Here is a 22,958-nt window from a genome sequence, read left to right as displayed (position 1 = left end):
GTGAATTGAGCAAGAGAGCTGTTCGACATGGATGGACGGATAATTGAGGAAAATTAGTTTCTACAGATTGTTTCTACTTAGTTTGCGCTTTAATATTATAGTATACACAGATGCTTAGCAGATATTCAGCTTATTTATATTTTGAATGTCTGCCAGTTACTCGACAGAATGGCTTCATCTGTGTTATTTTTTAAATGCTGGCCTAATGCTTTGTTGTTGTTGTTTTTCCCAGTGTTTTTAAGAAGTTTCATAAAATCAAAAAAAAAAGACTAGTCAGTGAAAACGAAAAAAAAAAAAAATTATATATATAATATATATATATATATATATATATATATATATATATATAAAATTTCACACTTCACCACTATAGAGAGAAAAGAGAGTTTTTTCTTTGAGTTCTGTCACTTTAAGGCCCTGTTTACACATTTTTGTTTTAAAATGCATAACTTTTTAGCTGAAACCTCCAGGGTTGCATTTCAGTGTAAACGCACCACATCCGAGACTTTTAAAAATGATGGCTTGGCTGCCCCACATTCACTCTACGTATCTTTGACGACCGTGTAAACGATAACATCATGTGCAATGTTGTCAAGCACGTAGACGTGTCCGCGATCTAAATAAATAATAAGGAATCTACCAATTCATATCTAAGGCTGTACCTGCATAAATGGTCACGTGACGCGTTTTGGGTTGTGTAATGTAAACAGAGATCATTTCTGAAGCGCACCGGAAACACCAGTGTAAACATGGATTGTTTTAATTCTAAAATGCCGTTTTAAAACAAAAACGCACTGGTGTAAACAGAGCCTAAATGTTCCAATGTTTGATTTAGATTCTGAGGAGGCGTTTTCATTTCATTGTAACTGCATGAAACAGTTTAGCTGGTGTTTTGTTGCTCTATACCTGGTCTGCAATCTATATATAACCTGCTGATTTAGGGTCTGCAGTGGGGTCAACACTAAACTCCATTCCAGACATGATTTGATTAACTACCTCTCAACACTGACCTGACAAACAACAACTGCCTCGTCACCTTTAAAGCTTTATTACTGACCCTCTTCATCAGTTCGGCACTGACCGATCACCTGCAGTTCAATTCGTAATCAATCAAATTTAAGTAACTAACATTTCTGTTTGTTTCTCACACAAAGCTTTAATACCACATCAAAATATCACAATATGATACTTTTAGAATGGTTTGTGGTCTTTGGAAGCTTGAAAGCTTATCAGTACGCTTTTCCAAATTTCTCATCCTGCTTCCCCCTGAATAACAAAGATTTGGAACGAAATGATAGTGAGTAAATGACTATAGTATTTGAGAGGTCACTCGGGATATTTCATATAATTTGAAGCAGTTCCTTTTTACGAATGGCCTTTTATCTCAGAGATCTAAACTTGATTCTCAGGCTAATACTATTACACACTTGAGAACGTATTCTCACGACTTCATCAGAACAGCCAGTGTTGAATTATTCACTTAAAAGATTAGTCAATTAAACAATCAGACAGTGAAAAACCTAATCTGGCAATGACATTATCTTGGATCCAGTCAAAACGTCTACAAAAACGTATTCGCTTTGATGCAGTTGCTCAATGTGTTACAACTGGGAAAATTTCAAATGAACTCCATTTGAAAACTTTATTTATGTATTATTACTTGAAACTGAAACACTTATATCTTGTTTTATTCTTACTCGTGAGAGCAATATTCAGGTCCAGAAGGCCATGTGCAACCAAACCAACTGTTGCTAATTTTATGTTTATGGCCAAAAGCCTAACGTCTTGTTGAAATGCCTTATGACTTTATGTACATTTAGGTTTTAATGTTACATCTTCTGTTGTTTAATGAATGTTTACTGCATTATTAAGTGTCATGTGTGTTACCATGATCGTGTTTTGTGTTTGCGTGTATGACTCTCTCCACCTTCTGTATACTGTATTAGTATACTTCAGCTTGTTTGTTCTGTAAATGTGTTTACAATTTTCCTGCATTTTTTACAGTGTGCTTGTGGATCTTGTGGACTTCACGTATATGTATCTGTCCACAAGATCACAGATCACTGTCACACTTTTCTCACAGTTCAAAAATCTCATGGTTCAACAGTTCAGATCAACAGAGCCCCCTAATGCAGTCTCAATGTGTCCTCAATACGCCCACTGTGAAATAATGTTGCCAAATTGTGGAATTGATACAGTAATTTACTAAGTAATACTTTGCTGTAGTTTATTGATTACGTCTAAGGGTTACAAAGGAAAATCATCTGCATGCAAAAAGAAAGGAAGTCTCAAATGGGCCACTAGATGTGGATCTGCACACTTTGGTGTTTACTTCTGTGTATCTATCTATAAGATCACAGGCTTTCACATTTTTATCCTATAGTTAAAAGGTGCTCAATAGGGCCTATTCTGCTGCAGTTCACCCTAACCAAACCTCTTTGTTAGGGCTGAGGGTGCCATTTGGGACAAGCTCAGTTCGTACCTAGTCCATCAAAACCAAATGAGATAAAACAGCCATAAACTTTGCCATTTCAAGATGTCCGCTTTAGAGGAAGCAGATGTGTTGGTGGATGGAACTCAGAGGCCCGGAGCTACGTAATAAGCGGCTCCCCCGCAGATGTGGGAGGATGCTGGAGCAAATAAGAGTGTTAAGCAATGAGCACGATAAAAGTGTGGCAATAATCATAATCATAACAGCAGAGCCTTTGGAGAGCAAAGAATGAAAGATATTATAGAGTGCTTATCACACAGGGTCTGGCAGACACAGAGCGAACTCAGACGCACAAGTAAGAGACCCTCACTTATTCCTCCACTGGATTTTTTTTCCATTCACTTCCCTTCCTAATATCTGTACTCGGTGGAAAATGTTCAATAAGCATCTAATATCTACCACCCTCTCCTCTGGATCAATTGACTAGAGAGGAAAAAAAAAACTGATAAATCAATCAATTTGCTGAATAACCATATGATTCAAATGGTTTAATCCAATTCTTCTTAAGAAACATGATATGCGATATAATTAACAGATTTAATTTAGGCATATCCCTTTATCACATATCCCTAGAGCACATGGTAATTGGACAATGAAACATGTTTGTCTCATTCACAGTATAAAATCTCCGCTTGTGTTTTGAAGATGAATGGAAGTCTTACAGGTTTGAAATAACATAAGGGTGAGTTAATTTTCATTTATTGGTGAACAATTAGGGGTGGGGGGAAAAATCGATACAACAAAGTATTGCGTTATTTTCTGCAGTAATACTGTATTGATACATGGACACCAAGTATCAAGCTTTTATTATACTTTTTGGTAAAATAAAATCAATTTCTTTACAGCCCACTAGATGGTGGTGTTAATTTTTTTTCTAGTGGGGTCGGTCTGCAATAATGAAAGCCGTTTGCGTAGCTTGTCAGTAAACTACGGCTTTGTTTAGTAAATTAAGTTCAATCTGGAATCACGTGCTTTATTGAAAGGCACCACATTTAATAGCATGTTTTTTCGCCAAACTCACTATATTAACAGCAGTCGAGTGTTTTAAATAAATCCTTCTGTAAGATAATGTGCCTTCTAACACAAAATAAGTAAAAATGCAGCATATTTGCAGTTTTAGCACAAGAGAGCCCTCTGGCCGATTTACTACTGATCACAGATCCATGCTTCTCTGAAAGATTCGCCTAACAATTGCAGCATCTAATCGCAATTGACCACCTTTGTGATTAAATTTTAATTAATCATACAGCCCTAGACTGCACACCTTTTTGTGTAAAAGTTCAAGTTGCATTGTTCAAAATACCTGTAGTAGCACAGCAGTGCATACCTGTTTACATTTAATTAAGTTGGACTAGATTAGACCGTAATAAAAAATTGAGTTTGCCAGGTGCATACAACATTTGTGACAGCTTTTCATGAAAGTGTCGGTTAGTTTGTCTGCTCGAAAATCCCATTTTGCACTGCAGCAATAGAATTTAAGTGAGTTAAACAAATTGATTTTTTTTTTTTTGTTTGTTAAAAAAGATGTTGCCAAAGTTTTCCTTTGGGGACATAATTAGAAATTGGAGAAAGATAATAAATCACAATATATCACAGAATATCGCATTATATTTACAATCGCAATAATACTGTATCCTGACACAAGTATCAGGATAATACCGTATCGTGAGGTCTCTGGTGATTCCCACCCCTACGAACTATGCTTGTCAGCAAGAAACAGAGAAAAAATAAATTATAAAAGTTTTGTCTAAAGAAAGGGGTTTGAAAAGAGTTTTAAGGAGAGGGACTAAAGCACAACCTCTCCTGGTTGTAAAAATCATGGAATTTCAGAATCAGAAACAATTTCCCCCAAAAATTTGTCATTTAGAGAAGGCACAAACACAGTCATCCCGCCATTCCAAAACTGCAGCAAGGTGAGAAGCAAATTACCTTGGCTAGGCATGAGCTAAAAACCCAGCTCTACAGGGTGACCTCACGTACTCCCCATCACACACTGGCAGTGCTGGGAATTGGGAGCGTTGATTAGTCCCACATCGCACAGGTTCTGTGAAACACCATCTGCGATGCTGTAATGCATCTGTAATGCATGCTCTAAACTGAACAATACAACATGGTTTACAAAAGAACCGATTCAAAACCACACACGCTCATAGAGAAATGAGTTCATCCTTCTATACCTCATATACAGAAGGTGAACAGATGATTAATGTCACTGTAAACACATCTCTTTTCCACTGAAATAGTGCCACTGAAAAAAGGTGGTTCTTAAACCGGCATTAAATGAACCTAAAGTAGAGTAATTAAATTAGTTTAATTTTATTGCGGGAATAAATTCATAGCATTAAAGATGGCATGAAATAAAAATTCACACTGTGTTCTAAATATTAATTACATTGTAATAAGGATTCAACCATGTTTTATTCTACGGGGATTGGAATCCTCTCATTCAGTCTGCTTAACCTCTTCCTTGCATTAATTTGCCTCTATTTTTGCCTCATCTCAAAATCCAATCAACTAGCTACGACATGAGCAACCATTGCAGTGGAAAAACGCATTAAAGCTGGAGTCTCCTTCAATCTCAGTGTCACTAATGGAACTGCTGCTGAATTGCAGACAGGGTTGTTAAACTGAGCAAAGGCAGGCCTCCGAAGAGCGGAGTGGTTGAGATGATCACGTTGTGAAAGATAAAAAGAACGGCATGACCAGTGTGAAGCCCAGAGTGTGAGTCTGGACCTGATTTCACAGGCCGCTGCACTAACCGCTGTCTGATGGTGTAGCCCGTCCGGCCTGATTGAGTTACAAAGAAACGACAGGCTCTGATAGGAGACAGCTGCACGTCCCCATACAAACCCAGCACTGAGGCTAGCATTACTGCAGGGGGTGATGGGAAACCGATCTCACCATGTCATTTAACACACCAGCAACCTACCATTCAACTCAACAACTCAACCTCAGTGAGAACAAACAATGTCAGCAAGACACCGCAGTTCCTGTGTGGAGAATGTGCTGTTCCTGTCTATCTGCCTGTGAAACCATCATAATTCGTGCATTCTCGTGTAAAGCACTAATAAATCAACTCTGTCAGCTCTCTGTGTACTGTATATCTCTCTCTTTCACTGCTGACAGCAATTCCCTGTCAAAAGGAAAGAGTGTTGACATTATTGATAGACCTCATTATGTGACTCCCAAAATATCAGTTCACTAAAACATCCTCTAATTAGATGCCTAATAATGCAAGATAAGCAAAATATAGCAGTTGCAGTGTTCCCTTGGGCCATGTGAAGATTTGGGGAACGGGAGCAGATGGTTGGGAAACAGGGAGTTTATTTAGGAGAACGATAGGCAGATGATATGGAATCGTACAAGGGAAAATGAGGAAACAGACGAAGATGGTGGTTGGACGACTTGTCCACTTTTAGGATGTCAAAAGTACTGGTACTTTGCTAACAATTTGAAAGTAAAATAAAATTCAGTCGATTGCATGGGTAGTATCAAGTAACAACTATCTAAATATGAGTAGAACCCATTTGAATAAGGATTGCTTAACCACTTAAAGGATGAGTTAGCATTAACATTTTCAAAATCGCTAGTGATAATAGAAATTTCATTGCCATTGATAATAACTACTAAGATTGTGGCACTGTGACAATCTAAGCCATAGTCCAAGTAGAATTTGTTTTAAATGTTATTTTAACTATGGAAGTGTATTGTATTGGTGCTCGCAGTAAAGAAAAAAAAAGTGCATTTATATCTTTCAGTTGCATTTTTGTTTTCTTTCGTTGCAACTCTCGGAGAATCTCTGGTTTTGTTTGTCACATGCAGTTGTGACATTATTTATAACAAATTCTGACTTTTTCCTCGCTTTATTTCTTAAACTGTCTGTGATGTTGCACTGTCAGCAAAAGCAAAAATGGTCAAAAACTGTGCCTTTAGAGGTAAAATAGCTTGTCACTGGAGAAGTACGCTTAAAGGGACAAATTTGTATTTTGTCCCTTTTTTTGTATACTAAATCTCAATTGTGACATCATTTCTCACAACTGCAACTTTATTATTTAAAACTGTATATCACTGCATATGAGATGGATAACAGTCTTTCATATTTAACTGCACAGATACACAAAGGCAGATGTAACTTAAATGCAAAAAGAAAGGCATTAGATCTCGAAAACAACTCTTTTTAAGTTTTATGTTTGTTTTCTGGAAATAATGCAGTGTTTGCACATTCTCTGTCACGCTGTCAGAGAAACACAATGCTAACTTTGCTTAGCGGAGCAGAGATTTGTGCTGTCAAGAGATTTTCTTGTAAATTTGATAAAATCACTGCCATGTGTCTGTGAATGATCTTTCCTACGACTCCGTATGACTGCACTCGAAACAATGTAGAGCTATGTGAATGTTTGGCACTGTTCTAAATGCTAATCTGTGTGTGTGTGTTGTTTGACTGCATCTTGGTTCTTTCTGGATGGCTGAAAGAGAATAAATGAGGTAAAGATTGGGGGTCAGATCAATCTGTTGAGTTCAGTTATCAGCACTGCTCAGTGATCTGTGACCTCTCAATGTAATGTCGATCTCCCTGCGTCTGAGCGCACAAACACACGTATATCTACCTCATCAGCTCTCCGTGCAGACACATCAAAGCACATGGCCTTTTATGTGTTCTTTTATAAATTTTGCGGCAAGTGTGGATGGTAAATCTGATAGCCCTAAGCCTGCTGATGTGTGTTATCTTTCAGTGGGCATAAACACATGCTTGACCTCATTACAGAACACCACAGTCACACGTTCCACTTTCTGATGAACGTGCACTTTTTTGCCTCACAAATAAAATAAAAAAGCTGCAAAATGCAGTTTTTCAGAACAAAAACCCAAATCATATTCATTTTATTCCTGCAATCCAGTTTAACAGGCACTAAATATGCTAAATTTAGGCAGGAGTACTTAAATTTGCTTCTATTCTTTTCAGCATAATCACACCCCCTTTCTATGTCAATGTGACTCATAACAGATTCAGATTATTTTCAAATTTGCCAAATGATAAAAAAGTATTCAATCTATTTTTCCTCTCTCTCTCTCTCTCTCTCTCTCTCTCTCTACATATATATATATATATATATATATATATATATATATATATATATATATATAGTATACAATGAGTGCTCCTCAAATAAATGTATGCTATTTAAAATATTTATAGATGGATTTAATGTAAAAATATTAACAGAAAGAATGCACAAAACATAACATTGTGCTGATACCACAGAATAAATTATAAAATTGTAAAATAATTCAAATGATGATGAAATAATGGAGAACAGCTTAAGATCAAATGTCAGTTGTTAGAACTGATTCTCAGGCTGGAGGTGGCAGTGTTGTCACTGTCCCCTTCACCTCGTCATGTTTGGGTTTGCGAGGCTCCAGTCTCTCTAAGAATCCCAACTGATAAAACAATCATCCGCTCTGCCTCACGCTGAGCTGCGGCCAAGAGCTGGCGTTTGATGTTTAACTTTCGCTAAATTGATTAGACAAAGATGGCCTGAGAGTTAGATTAAACTGGCTTGGCTTTGTTTATTTTCAGCCATGCTGTGGAATCACACTCTGTGAGAGGGATAAGAGACACGGGCTATCTGCTGTTTGCTCTCATGTTGCTAAGAGAAAATTACGCTTGTTTGTTAAAAGATAGAGCGTGGTTATTTTTATGACACAGCCAGTTTTGTCAAGGGAAATGCCACACCCTGTAAACGCTGGATAACTCCCAGGGCTCTGCACTGTACCGGATGCCAAAATATTCTGAAAATATTCACGACTAATGGCAGATGTACCACAGGATTTCACCTGTTACCATGTTAATATAACTTTAGATAACAAGTCAATCTTTGTCTAAATGTTTGCATTACTGATCTGCACAATCATTTAAGTTCTTATCTTTTTCGACTCTATCAATATTTTGGCTTTTTTGCCCTCACTAGCTTTCTTTCTTTAACCAAGTTTGAAACTGGTGGGTCAAGTGGTTCAATTTGTTTTTGAATAAATGGAGTTTAAGACAATGTTTCTTTTCATTTCAGTGTGTTTGTGATCAACTAATTTGCTATCATTGAATGGTATGCTCATCTAGAGTACCATCCTGCTAATACCATCAGCCACTGAAAACCCCATCATGCACAGTTTGCATGACATTCCCTCATTAACACATACAGTGTCCATTCAAACGTTTGGAGTCTGTATATTTGTTTTGTAAAGGAAGAATCAATTTGACACTGAAGACTGGAGTAATGGCTGCTTTCTTCCTTTTCAAATTCAATCAGAAAAGCATTCATTTTCAATGAAAATGAAGTAAATAATCAAAAAGTTGAAAATAAGTATTAGACTAATTCCGGTGATGCAATGTTGCCAGATATTGCTATTAAAATAAACAAAAACCTATAAATAAATAAAATAAAGCAAAATTATTTTAAAATATTTTGGAAATTAGATAAAATAAAGTTATCGCTAATCCTAAACCGCAACTTCCTACTTTATAAACTTTCTAAATTGTCAAGTTTAGTGGGAAAAAAAGTCAAAAAAACGCTTCTAATAGCTTGATCTGGCAACAAGGAGGCTGCGTCTCGCGCTCTCGCTCACAACTCTCCAAAGAGTTATTTTCATACCACGGACGCTAAACATTCTGCATTATACATGCAGACATTTATATGAGGAGTTTAGCATGAAATAAGTCAATCAGAGAACAAAATTTTATTTCGAACATAAAAAATTTACAGAGGTCCGGACCTCATAGCTGGCTACAGACCTGTGTACAGGTTAAATCTACAACCAAATCTGCGTGCTGAAGTACATCCAGCTGGGAACCACTGCTCCAATCTCCTTGAGCTGCTATATTTATTCACATTCTGAGTAGTGCATCTAATCTGGTGTAAATGTGCCATACAGTAATTCTTCTCTTATCGGACTGGAGAGTTCCTCTCAAGAACACACACTCTTGTCTCCACTACTTACTGGCCTTGTCACATCTATTACCACAGAATGAAGGCTTTGTTTGCAGGCAGAGAGAAGGGTTCTGGCACTTTGATCCGTAGGTCACTGCGGAGACTGATGAGATCATTGCAGTTTTGTTCATTGAGATGAAGGAGAGAGAGTTAACTTGGAACTAAAGGATTATTGGCCAAGCAGCCTATGTCAAAACAGAGCCATTCTCTGCCTCAGAAGTATCAGACTACCACCTTCGAGCCAGGCCTTTGTGGAGGTGGGCAGTGATGGAGGAAGCAGATTTCAGACTTGAAAGGACTTCTCTGACTGGGCTGGTTAGTCTGTAGCAAGGCTTTCAGTGCAACTGTGTTTGAAGTGGAGACAGTCCGCCTCCCTGAACTCATTGGATAAGGACACTGAGATCCACTGAAATATCTCTTATTTCTCAGCTCTCGCTGCGAAGGAAAAGTTGTCTTGATGTACAGGGCTGCAGGTATGGCCACAAACCTGGCTCTTCATCAAAAGCGCAGAAGGAAGACTCCTTAATGAGTCAGGATCTTACTGCTGTGCCAAAAGCACATTCCACTGCATCGTCTAACGTCATCCCAACCTATATTCTCAGAAAAGCCAATGTGTTGTAACTGCAGCATTCCACTATAAAGACCCCATGAAATTTTAGTTCATACCTGTTATATTTTAAGGCAGCTATTTGCTAGTTAAAACTGACACTTAAAATATCAAAAAAACAAACAAACAAAAAAAAACTACTAGCTGGTATAAACATTTCAAATGCAATATTTATATTTGCAGGAAAATATCAATATTAAGGTTTTTTTGTTTGTTTGTTTGTTTGTAAAAAAAAAAAAAAAAAAGTAACATAATGGGTCAATTTAATACATTTGTATATGGCCACAGGGCAATGCAATTTCACTTAAACATGAATACATACACAACATTGCTGCAATAACATTATTTATTTTATAGCATAATCTGAAATCATCTGACACTCAGTCAACTAACAAATAATAAATTAATAAAATTAATAATAAAACCAATAAAAAAAAATATCTGTAAAAATAAAAAAGGCACTTACCACTAACTGGGAGAAATTATTTAATTAAAAGCTTCCAAATATGTTGATCACTGCAGAATTTTGCTGAATTGACGTAAACTGAAAGCTATTGGCTGGTTAAAAAAAGCACAAGGCCTTTGATATGTCATGACGACTTCCTGTTTCAATAGGAAATACTTCAACACAGGAAAGAACTGAGTTGGTCAGACACTTTCCTGGGGTCTCTAGAGTTATTTTTACACTTTAGCCTCTTTGGACCGGTATATAGCATGGAGGCACAAAAATATACTTGGACAGGACTCAAAACCTCCATATCCCTGCATATATGTGTGTGTGTGTGTGTGTGTGTGTGTGTGTGTGTGTGTGTGTGTGTGTGTGCAAGTGTGTCTACAGTATATATATATGTATAAAGTCACTGAAGAGAAAGGAATTAGCTATATTTCCAGCGAGGTTGATGAGAAAGTAAAAGCATTATGCACAGTCACTACTAGGTGTTCAGTTTCACTTAATTAGCCAGCGCTGCAGTGCAGTCTGAACCAGTGCCATGGCTGTTACAGAGCAAAATGCAGCTGTGCATGTCTCTCTGTTGTTGAGAGGAAAACACAGCCTGGGCCGTCTGCTGTAACACTGTACAACACACTGGCACTGGGAAAAGAGAGAGGGACAGGAAACCGTTCCTTCTGATTTGCACAATAAAATGGAAATGTGTGTATGTGTGAGGGGAGCAGAAGGAGGGAGGCAGTGGTTGGGAAGGATGTTAGTTCAGTGTGAATAAGAGGGCAGCAGTGACACCTTGCAGCTGCTGTCTGAGCGTTAATGTATTTCTATGTGTTAGTGCAATAAACAATTATTCATAACATACTTTTTCATCTTTTTATTTTTTCCCTGACATGCTTTTTTAGATTTAGTCATGTTTTTTGTGCCAAAACAGACGTCATTTAACTGTACGCAGCTATTCTCCAGAAAAAAACAGGGATAGAATTAAACTTTAGTATTAAACATCCTTTTTGCATCTGAAATAAGCATCACTTACACACGGGTTGCAAGTTTTCTGTAGAATATTTTCATTTGTCCAGCTTAAACTTCAGGTTTTAATAAGAAATAAAGAAACTCCTACCTGTTTTTACAGATAGCATCACAAAGCCACAGTAACATATTTGGGAATGCGAAAAAAAGGGATTGGATATGTCGCAGGCAGGACTCAAACCTGCATCACCCATATGAGCACCAGGGTTCAATATATCTGAAGAAAAAGTGCTAACCCTTCCAAAACGGTTTGTGCTTTCCAGTATTACATTGTAACTACAAGCAAGCTGTGCTAAACTGTGCAGCACAAACTTTTACATTTGGACAAATTAAATTATACAATAGTAGAAAAATGTATTATGTACATTGTAATAAAATGTGAAATGAATTCATAGCATGAAACGTCCCTAGGTTACGAATGTAACCCTAGTTCCTCGAGGGAACGAGACGCTGCGTCGAGCGCTTTCGGGGAACGCCTTTGGCAAGAACAACTCTGGATATCGTGTGCAATCAGTCCAATGGAAGAGCGTGGCGTCACGGGCGGGGTGACGTAGCGACCAGGAAGCTATAAAGGCACCTGCCACACAGCTGACTTCAGCTTCGAGTAGGGAAGCAAGTGCCGGCAGGGGTGCCGGGAGTATGGCTCTGCGACGCAGCATCTCGTTCCCTCGAGGAACTAGGTTTACATTCGTAACCTAGGGGCGAGAGGACAGAAGAGCCAGGAGCGGCTCGCATATCAAGATTGTAAAATCTGGCGAATGTAGAGGGCGTGGACCACCCCGCAGCGTTGCAGATGTCCAAGAGGGACACACCTGCTAGAAAGGCCTTAGAGGCAGCCATACTCCATGTAGAGTGGGCCTTGGCTCCCAAAGAAAGGGGAAGACCAGAGGACTCATAGGACTCGTTGATAGCCTCGACTATCCAACGACTAAGGGTCTGCTTAGAGGCAGGGGAACCCTTTTTAGGAGGACCGTAGCAAACAAGCAATTGGTCAGGTTTTCTCCACAGCAGCTCTGTGGACGTATGCATCCAGTCCTCGAACTGGACACATACTTCTCCTGGTCTGGCTCCTGAAAGGGAGGAGGGCAGAAGGCCTGCAATACTATGGGTTGGGGCATAACACAGGGAACTTAGGAACGTAACCCGCTCAAGGGTATAAAAATGCTTTGGCCATACCAGGGGCAAAGTCTAAGTAGGTAGGGGCCACCGAGGGGGCCTGAAGGTCTCCAACTCTCTATTTTGAGAAGTAATAGCCAGTAATATTCATGAATCAGCTCAAATGGAGCTTTACAAAGAGCCTCTAACACCACAACCAAGTCCCAGGGGGGAACACAGGACCGTACTGGAGGTCTCAGCCTCAGCGCACCATGGAGGAAACGTGTAACTAGGGGGTGTCTATCCACTGACTGACCGTTGAAAGGGACGTGGTAAACAGCTATGGCAGCCACGTACACCTTTAAAGGTGGAGTGAGTTAACCCCGCAGAGAGCCTAGCTTGGAGAAACTCCAGAACTGTACCAACTGGGCAGTTAACAGGGTCAAGCTGGCGGTCTCTGCACCATGAGGAGAAGGGTTTCAACCTCAGGGCGTACAGTTTCCTCGTAGAGGGAGCTCTGGATTGGAGTGGGGGGATCTCAACAACCTCGATTGGGACACCGGAAGCTATGAGCTGTGCCCCCTCAGGGGCTACACAGACAACTTCCACAACTCCTCGAGGGATCTGTCCTGATCGGAATCACCCATGGATAGCCGTTGAGGAGAGAGATCAGATCTGCGAGCCATACTGGGCCCGGCCAGAACGGGGCTACTAATAGAAGACGGACCCCGGCCCGGCGTACTCTCGCCAGAACTCCCGGGAGCAGAGCCATAGGGGGAAAAGCGTACAGACGAAGCCTCGGCCAGGTCTGTACCATAGCGTCCAGTCCCAGAGGAGCTGGATGAACTAGAGAGAAACAGAGGGGACATTGCGATATCTCTTGAGTCGCAAAGAGGTCCAAAAACTCTCCATATCTACTTCACCACGAATGCCGATCTCTCTGGTGACTGATATAAGAGATCGCCAATGTGTTGTCAGTGCGCACCAACACATGGTGACCTCTCAAGTCTGGGAGAAAATATTTCAATGCTCAATGCACAGCTAGCATCTTTAGACAACTGGTATGCCATGTCAGATGGCGACCACTCCACAGACCGCGGGCAGGGTGGCCACTCATGACCGCACCCCAACCGGTGAGGGATGCGTATGTCGCTAGCGTTACACGGCTTTCTACCGTGTGCAGGATGGCCGAACTGAATGCGATAGCCTCTTTCTACCATGTGCAGGACCCATTGAGATACATTTGGCAGTAGTTTTCACGCTGCTAACTGATGTACTAATGGAATCAGTCTCTAGAGACTGACATCTGGTGTAAGAGGCCCCCGAAGGGGCGGCGAGCGTCTCAGCTCCGCTACGCTCACGGGCGGAAATAACTGAGAGCAGTGCTCGCTGGAAGCGGCTGTGCCCTGAAACTCTGGCAGGGTTGGCAGACCCACCTCCCGAGGGCACTGAGGTGAGACGGGCACCGTATAATGAGGTGGACACCGCTCTACCCCAGTAGGGGCCGCCCTCTGTAGTCGTGACTGAAATGCGTCATGACTTCTTGGCCGTGGACCTCCCAGCCTGACAACGGATTCGGATTAGGCTGAGAAGTCGCTGGCCTAGAGCGTTGCTCTGTCTGTACATGGAGGGGGCTGCTCCCACCCAGCAGTCCCTCCAGTACATCTAACTTCACATGTTCAATAATTGTCATTATATTCCTCAGAATTTTAAACAATCAAACAATCAGACAAGTAAATACGGTCTGGATTGAGATAAAGTACACATTGAAGTGCTGACTTCTCAAAGTCATTATATTCCTCAGAATTTTAAACTTCTTTAACTTCTCAGTTATTAAATTTCTTAGAATTTAATGAAATCAAAACAATCAGACAAGTAAACACGGTCTAGATTGTGACAAAGTACACATTGAAGTAATAGAATTAACTCCTCCTTATTAAATGGAGTTTAAACAACCAGACAAGCGGTCGGGTATAGAAAATTCATATGAAAACTGAAAACAATGTAATACACGTGTTGCCTCGACAACGTGCGAATAATTATTCACACAAACAATATTAATCCCCTCTGAAATTAAATAGCTGCTCGTATAATGTTAGGCATAACACTGTTTATTGTATATGCTTATGCAACTTTATGTTTGTGCAACTAAAAGCTCGCCGACGCCCTCCGTATCAATCTCCTCGGAGAAAGAAAGGCGGAGCGTCAAGCCCGATGCTCGGGGGGGAAGAACCTAAGCTTGGGCTTCCGAACCCAGGAATCGGGCAGATCTAATGGGTAAGGTAGGAGATAAGGACAAGGACGTGCCCGTCTCCATTCCCTCCAACAGATCGATCTGCGAACCCAACGAATGCTGGCGCCGTTCCGCCTCGGCGAAAGTGGGACCGGTATCGCGAGGAACGCTGGCGAAGGCTCCCTCCTCGAAGAGAGCCCTCCGGGATCGAAGCGTACACACCCATCACGTGCGTCACCCCGCCCGTGACGCCACGCTCTTCCATTGGACTGATTGCACACAATATTCAGAGTTGTTCTTGCCAAAGGCGTTCCCCGAAAGCGCTCGACGCAGCTCGAGTTCCCGAAGATAAACTTTATATTTGATGTTATTTTGCAAAAGCATTTATTTTTAGTTATTGCTATCATTTATGTTAATTTGGGTTTTATCTTACATTTTATGTTAATTTGTTTAGTTATTGCAAATTTTAGTCCAGTCCCTTAAAACCTAAGATATTTATTCCATATTTTTACGGTAAAGTTTTGGCAACTGCAGCTGCCTTTTTTATTACATTGACTGTACATTACAGTGTAAAGTTACTATTTACTGTAAATTACAGTGTAATTAAAACTTCAAGCACTTAGTTGCAACAGTAATTGGATGAAGTACAAGCTCCCCAAAATAATACTTAAGTACAGCAATAAATTACAATTACTATGTACTTGAGTTTTGAACATGACCCAAAACACTCTTGCTCACAATTCCGAGCAAATGTCTCCACCTCTATCTGACAGGGTTGAGCCTGCGAGGGGACGGGAGGGATCTGGAGCCTTTGGAGACTACCCTTGCCGTAATTGCTGACGGACCAGCTGCATTCATGCTGACTCTGTAAACAAGCATCCAAGACCCATTCCAAAACAAAAAACTTCACACAAAACGAGATAAATTTATGATCTCTATGCCCTGACTTACATTCCAAGAGATTGCATGACTAACAGCTTGTAAATTTCACACAATATGAAGGGCAAGTGATACCGATATTTCTAACAGGAGGATGCGAGAAAGACAGAGTGCATGTTTACCCAGTCTCTGAACTCAGAGGCACAAATATAAAAATAGACATATAATCCATAATTACAGCAGTAAGTTGTGGTTTATCACAGTATCACTTGCTTTAAATTATTTGTATTACCTTCTAATAGAGGTAGACATGCCAAAACTCTAATGAGCTGCCCACAGAGACAGCATTTTAATGCATCATTGCATGTTGATGGCACAAAAGAATGTATGAAAGCATTTTAATTATCCTGCCTCTGAAAATATTTCATTAGCTAAAATCAAATCTAAATTTGAAGGCAGATGTTTCTGGTATTAGAGAAGGCACTGCAACAAGTGCAGTTTTTTCAAAAAAAAAAGCTGGAACATCTCCCTCGTCAGATTACACAGTACAGACCACTGTACTGGATGTGTAGAGTTAAGCAAAACATTGCTGATCATTAGACAAATAAAATATGACTCTTACCATGTGTTTCAGTCTCCATCGGTTATCAGTTCAGTTAATTATCTTTGCAAAGCAGAGCACATCCTATAATGGTTCATTGCACATTTATGGACAGGTCCCGCTAGTTGGCAGAACCGGGATGGTCAGTAACCCTATCCCACCTCTAGGTTTTCAACGTTGTGTTTGGGAGCAGTAAATCAGGGCTCGGCTGAATTGTTTATGTCTTGGAGGATCTGATCCATCTGTTGTTGAAGGCCGGTGGCGCCTGGGCACGTGAAACACGACCCTGCCACAGTCTCCATGTTGGATTTGAACGTTGTGTGTGTGTGTGTGTGTGTGTGTTTTTCTGTGAAAAAAGAGAGAAGGCAGTCTGGTTGTGCATTTAAATGTGGGTGTGTGAATCCAAAAGGCCACATCTGTGCCAGTGCTCTAGGTAGGTTGTTGTTAATGTCAAGGCTCAATATAATTCAGCCAGATGTCCTTGGGTGCTTATCTTTCTCCATTTAAGTGGAGAAAAAAAACAAGGCCAAACTCTCTCTCCCACATCCGTGACCCCACAAACCGGCCTCAGTCCCTTCCAAACATCCTCTGTTGACGCCAAGGAGTCACGGACAGACAGATTTATCTGTCCTCCTACCACCCAGCCAGGGACCACACAGGTGAACAAGGCCTGGGAGACACTGAGCTAGGTGTCAGGACAGAGTCCAGTTTCGCCAATACATTAAATCTCTTAAATATAACTGGTGAGGAAAGTTTTGTCGTGCCGGGTAACCCAGCACTCCTTCATTAGCACAGTGAAGCAAGCCAACGAATACTGAACTGAACTGAATTCACGTCCCCACAGAGAAATGGAGAACATCTGGAAGCAGTCCAAAACAAATAGTCCAGAGGGGTTCATACTGTATGTAAACCATAAGAAATGTGGCGCTCTCTGCCGCAAAAACGTGTCAAGGACAAATAGACTTGCATGACATTAGAACACTTCTAAAGTCTGGAGTCCCACAGGAATGAAAAATTGCCTGGACTCAGCATTCTGTGTGATTAGCAAGACATTTTTTTTTTATCTTGCAGAGGACCACAATTGACAAAAACATGAACTTTGACCAGGGTGAAAAGAATATATTAAGTGAATGAGTGCCTTCTTAGAATTGCACCATTAGAATGACACTACGGACCTTTGGGACATTCATGTTTACTAGTTTCTGAGCCACACAAGCTGAATTCGAGACCAGTTACTGGAGTCATGGTTTTTAATGGAAACATCCGACCACAAAGGTCACTTTGGAAACGGCTAAATTGAAAAAGAAAGTCTTAATATGTTTGTCTTAATCCTTAAAACAAGATACGTTGTTTCACATGTCCTAGCAATTAGAGTGGATATCACAGATTAAAATCCCAAATGACTGAAAATCATCATACAAGGTTCTATAGAACTGTTACTGCAGGATTTGAAAATGTTTTACAAGACACCAAGGCACAAATTTAGAAGAAAAAATTATGATGGTTTCCTTGACAGTTCTGTGTTTTCTGTAGTTATTTTTATTTCAATTTATCATTGTCTTGGTTAATGATTGTGTTTGTGGAGGTTGCACAAACTCCAGGCTGTCGGGACATCGACTTTGAAAAATGCAGTATTGTGTAGCGATCACTTTACACTGAAGGGTTATCATCCCGGCGATATGCTGCAGTTCAACATGGGATATCGAAGCAAGTAGAGAGTGAGACTCGCTTCGTGACTGCTGCGGTTCCTTCTGTGCACGCAGTACCTTCATCGGGTCCCTGTCAGCCTGTGGCTCGACCGCCGACGGGAGACGCGATAATCACAGATCTGTCAGAGATGCAGGACCACAAAAACGTCAACTGTTCACCGTAAGTCTTTTTTTTGCTAACTTCCAAATCAGTAAACATAATTAATTAATGAGATGTGAAGTAAATTGTTATCCAGATTGTTTTAATATTCAAATCTTTAATTTATTTATACATACAAGTATTTAGCTCAGAGTAATAATTTATGCAGGCACTGCATATCAAGTGTGTGTGTGTGTGGGGGGGGGGGGGTCACATTCTCCATTAAGGCCCAGTATGTAACTCCTTGCAGCACTAACTTTCCTCAGAATCTTAGCTTTTCCCACACAAGCACATAATGAGTCAAAAATGTGTTTATCTCCCTCTTCCTCTCTCTCTCCTGCGGTGATGAGAAACCGCTATATCACGTAATGTTAGTGTCGGATATTAACGAGTGTGACACGCCTGATCAACACTTATTAGTTTCTGTTATTGGTCAGTATCAACACTCATAGATGACTAATGCTAGCTTTGCTATTGCCTGATTACATATCGTTAGCTAACGTGTGAATATCTGTAAGCTAACATCAGTCTCTCACCAAGATCTGCTCTGTTCTTCTCGCAGCACAACTCAATCTGTCTCCTCTGACCGCTGTTTTGTCTAATTCTGGCCTGACCCTGCTCTCTTGGCTGCATAGCAGGCTCATTATTGTATCTGTGGTTATTTAAGAGTGTAAATAAACTAGTTCCTACATTATTTTTCTATATATCGACTCACTGGTGTCTCTAACCTGCAATATGCCCTTTAACTTTTATTTCAGCTTTATAAATTATGAAGCGCTAACATGATATTATATTATGGTAACAATGTTTTTAAGATACCGTTAGATAAAAGCAAAGGTAATCTAAATATAAAAATTGGGAAAATCTGAATGCACAATTATTGTGAATCCTTAAACAAGATGTATTTTCTGAAAAAAAGTATTATTAAATAAGCAAATGTGTGCTGCTTTCCAATTTGTTTTTTTAATAATTGTTACTTAAAAAAAAGAAAAATACAGAATTGTAAAAAAAAAAAAAAAAATTGCAGTGCACTAGGTGTGACACCAAATAGTCGACGAATCGAAGCTTTGATTCGACTACCAATCTAACAGTCGAATATTCACGGGCTGCTATGCCATTTTGACTATATGGGGAGCTCAAATGTCTTTTTCTTTATAGAGCTACCGGTTTTATCCCAATAAGTTAATATACAGCCTATTATGATAAAACTGTAAGAATCTGAAAAGAGAGAAGCTTCAAATTAATATTTTAAAGTGCGTAAATAAATCCAACCACCCCTATAAATTTATGTTTCACTTTCCATAATCTGTGACCGACAGAGGAGCATCTTGGCGGCAGGGATTTAAAACTTTAACAAGACTCAAACTGACACAGGCAGAGACTGGATTTTTTCGAACAGGTAAGCTACAAATGATTTCAAAACATTTCAGCCGGTGTATACATGTCATTTATATATTATTTACCTGATATTAGATGCATTTGGTTTTGAGTCAAACGCTTCATTGTAGTACTACGGAGATATCTCTTCAGCTATTATACTACACATACACATACTATTATAATGAGAAGACTAAAGTTATACTAAAATGCTCTGAATTTTTTGAGTTTAGCTGCAGTGTTTCTGCACATTGTTTCATGAAGAACGCGTCCACAAAAGGAGTTCGCATTCAGAGCCCTGCAGATATGTTCATGTGCATTTGGGTCCTTTTTGCAAATAGCCTATAAGTCTTAATATTAATGTTGTGTTGTATTAATAATGAAGCATATTCTATATGAAATTATGAGTTGAATCCCATTGATCAAAAATTTGTTTTCAGTGTATACTACAGGAGCACTGAGCAGCATAGAGCGCCCTCTCGGGGCTGTAGACGCTAATGTTTTCTCTTGGTTCATTTCTCTTGGTTCATGTCAAATTAATTTTGATAAACAAGTCCAACCTGATTATAAGTCGCAGCCAAACTATGAAAAAAGTGTGACTTATAGTCCAGAAAATACGGTAATGAGAGCAATATTGTAAATATATATATATATATATATATATATATATATATATATATATATATTGCTATGGTTTCGTCAACATTAAGTGTTAGTTATCTGTTCATCAAAACATAAAACATTATTTACCCCGTTTATATCTGCAAGGTTTTCATTACACATTTTCCCTGTGTGTTAACATCAGTAATTATGTTAGTCGAATGTCTGACTTGACTCTTGTTAATGTATTTTGCCCTGACCCAAACATATGATTCAACTATTAGTCGAATATCAGCAAGATTCAAAAATTCCGATTCGACTATGAAAATCCTTAGTCGGGGACACCCCTACAGTGAACATTATAGCACACAGATAAAAATGAACATCAGAATTTGTGCAAGTGCGTTAACATCCTGGTCCTGCAGTTTCCAAATGTGCGTGTGAGATTATATTCTGATCTTTAGTCCCTTAGATAGTAAGGATCCCTAGGTCGGATGTGTGTACATCAACAGCTGTCATGATTCTTTTGTTCAGTGCATCCATAATCTTCCCTTTCTATCGTTGTGCAGACTATCTGGAGCTGTCTTTGAAATATCTGCTGTTTGGAATGCAGTGAAAGGAACAGTCTTATCTTCCTGTGTGTAGACAAAACCTCATATAAGGCTTAAGAGGTAGCTTAAAATCCACTCATATGCACAGTGCTATGAAGCGCAAACTTAAGTTTGCTGCACTTTTTAAAGGCAAAGTGTGTCATTTTTTGGATGTTAAAATACCTTCTCCAGTTTGTGCAGAAATAACTTTAAGTAAGCAATTTCTTTTATTTTTGCAATTCTGTGTGGTGCTATTAGTGGAGCCAAAATGACATTTCCACAAGCTTATTACATATTTTAAGGGAACTACATGGAAACTTGTAATGTTATTTTGTTAGCATTTGTGCTTGGCAAGCTAACACCTTTTGCTTGGTATTATTCGTGTTATACATATTCTACTCTTTCTTTGACTATATTAAGAAAAATATGTATAATAAATTTGCATATGAAAAACTAACCAAGACATACTGTTGTCAGGACTCCAACAAGGGTCAAGAATGTGCTGAGAAAACATAGTCTTGGCCACTATTCAATTGTTAGCCAGATATGTGCAAATAGTAAAAAAAAAATCTGTTACCAAGATACTGATACAAACCCACAACAATGGCATCATAGGGAATTGAGCTCTTTAGCCATTTCCTAACAAAAACAAAAGGTCAATGGCATTATAGCATAGCAGAAAATGACATGTCTCATTTATCAATGCCAGAGCTCTGATTCGCTTTCAGCCATAGGCTGCTGGAATCCTGCTGGCTAGTTGAGACATGTTGACTTTCACACATCTCCAGCACATGGTTTCAGGCCATTGCAAAGTCCTGATGAGGCACATTTACTTTAGAGGACAGGATCCAAAAGCATGAACTGTGACTAATGGTGCTTGTGTAAAAAGTCATGTTATTAAATCCAAGACAGTTTCTTATGCTGACCAAGGCTTTATTTATTTGATCAAAACTGCAATATTGTGAAATATTACTATAATTTAAAATAACTGTTTTCTATTCAAAAATATAATATATTTCAAATATAAATTTATATAGCAATGCCTTTACCGTTGATTAAATTAATGCGTCCTTGCTGAACAAAAGTATTAATTCCTTTCAAATAACTTTTTTTTTAATTACATAATTGTTAAGCTACAATAAAGTGACTAGACTTAAGTGACTTTTCCATGCTATGAGTACGGAGCCCCGCACATGACACACAGGAAAAAATATAAGGCTAAATTGTGTGCACGATTTACTAATTCGTTCCCTCATTGTACTTAAACGTGCACACGATTACTATAGCGTTCCCTCTATTTACTATTGCGTTCACTCGATTTATAAAATTGGCGCATGATTTACTAATTCGTCCAATCAATTTGCTAAATCGTGCACACGATTTAGCAAATCGAGCGAACGCAATAGTAAATCGAGGGAATGCAATAATAATCATGTGCACGTTTTAGTAAATTGAGGGAACGAATTAGTAAATCGTGCGCACTATTTATTTATTTTTTCTTGCATGTCATGTGCAGGGCTCCGTACTATGAGACCACCTAAACCGATTACAGAAAAATAAATAAATACAAAATAAACATAATTTTTAAACATTTCATTCAGGTGATAAACAGTAATGAGCCAGTCTAAGGACCTGATTTTGCTCCTCTTATTCTATTTTTAGTGGCTTAATTTGATGAATATTACAAATACAGTATGCATCACCACATGGAGTTCTTGAGATAAACATTAAAGTAGCTCACAATAAAATTACTGGCTAGTAGTTTTATGTTATTTCCTCTTCATTGCACTTGGTGCTTGGTGAGTCTTAATTTTAAACACTAAATACATAAAAGTAACAACTGAATGACTTCTTTGAGACACAAATTGAGCCTGTTGACTGGCTGGCTGATGAATGGAGTGAATTTTGCCTATAAAAGCATTTAAGTTTATCAAAGAAATCTTTTGTTTGCCAATGACTTTGGGATTGACAACTTGAAAACAAAAAAAGCTATTTCTCTCTCTTTCTCTCTCTCTCTCTTTCTCTCTCTCTCTCTCTCTCTCTCTCTCTCTCTCTCTCTCTCTCTCTCGCCATGTTGCTTACACTTCTGAGATATGTCAGATAACATTCCTCAGGCTTTTGTTTCACATACTGAAGCCACCAACAACAATCTGATCTCTCTGGCACGGATGTTTACAGCACTC

At 39.2% G+C, this 22,958-nt stretch overlaps 1 protein-coding gene across 2 annotated transcripts in view; it reads right to left on the bottom strand.

Annotated features, from left to right (window-relative positions):
* LOC128015522 (transforming growth factor beta receptor type 3) overlaps window positions 1–22,958 on the bottom strand; it is a 127,161-nt gene that overhangs the window by 67,130 nt on the left and 37,073 nt on the right. The window lies entirely within an intron of this gene.

Source organism: Carassius gibelio, chromosome A6, assembly GCF_023724105.1.
Source record: "Carassius gibelio isolate Cgi1373 ecotype wild population from Czech Republic chromosome A6, carGib1.2-hapl.c, whole genome shotgun sequence".
Classification (NCBI taxonomy): Eukaryota; Metazoa; Chordata; class Actinopteri; order Cypriniformes; family Cyprinidae; genus Carassius; species Carassius gibelio.
The sequence above is the reverse complement of the archived record's forward strand: the minus strand, read 5'-3'. Positions and strand labels throughout refer to the sequence as shown.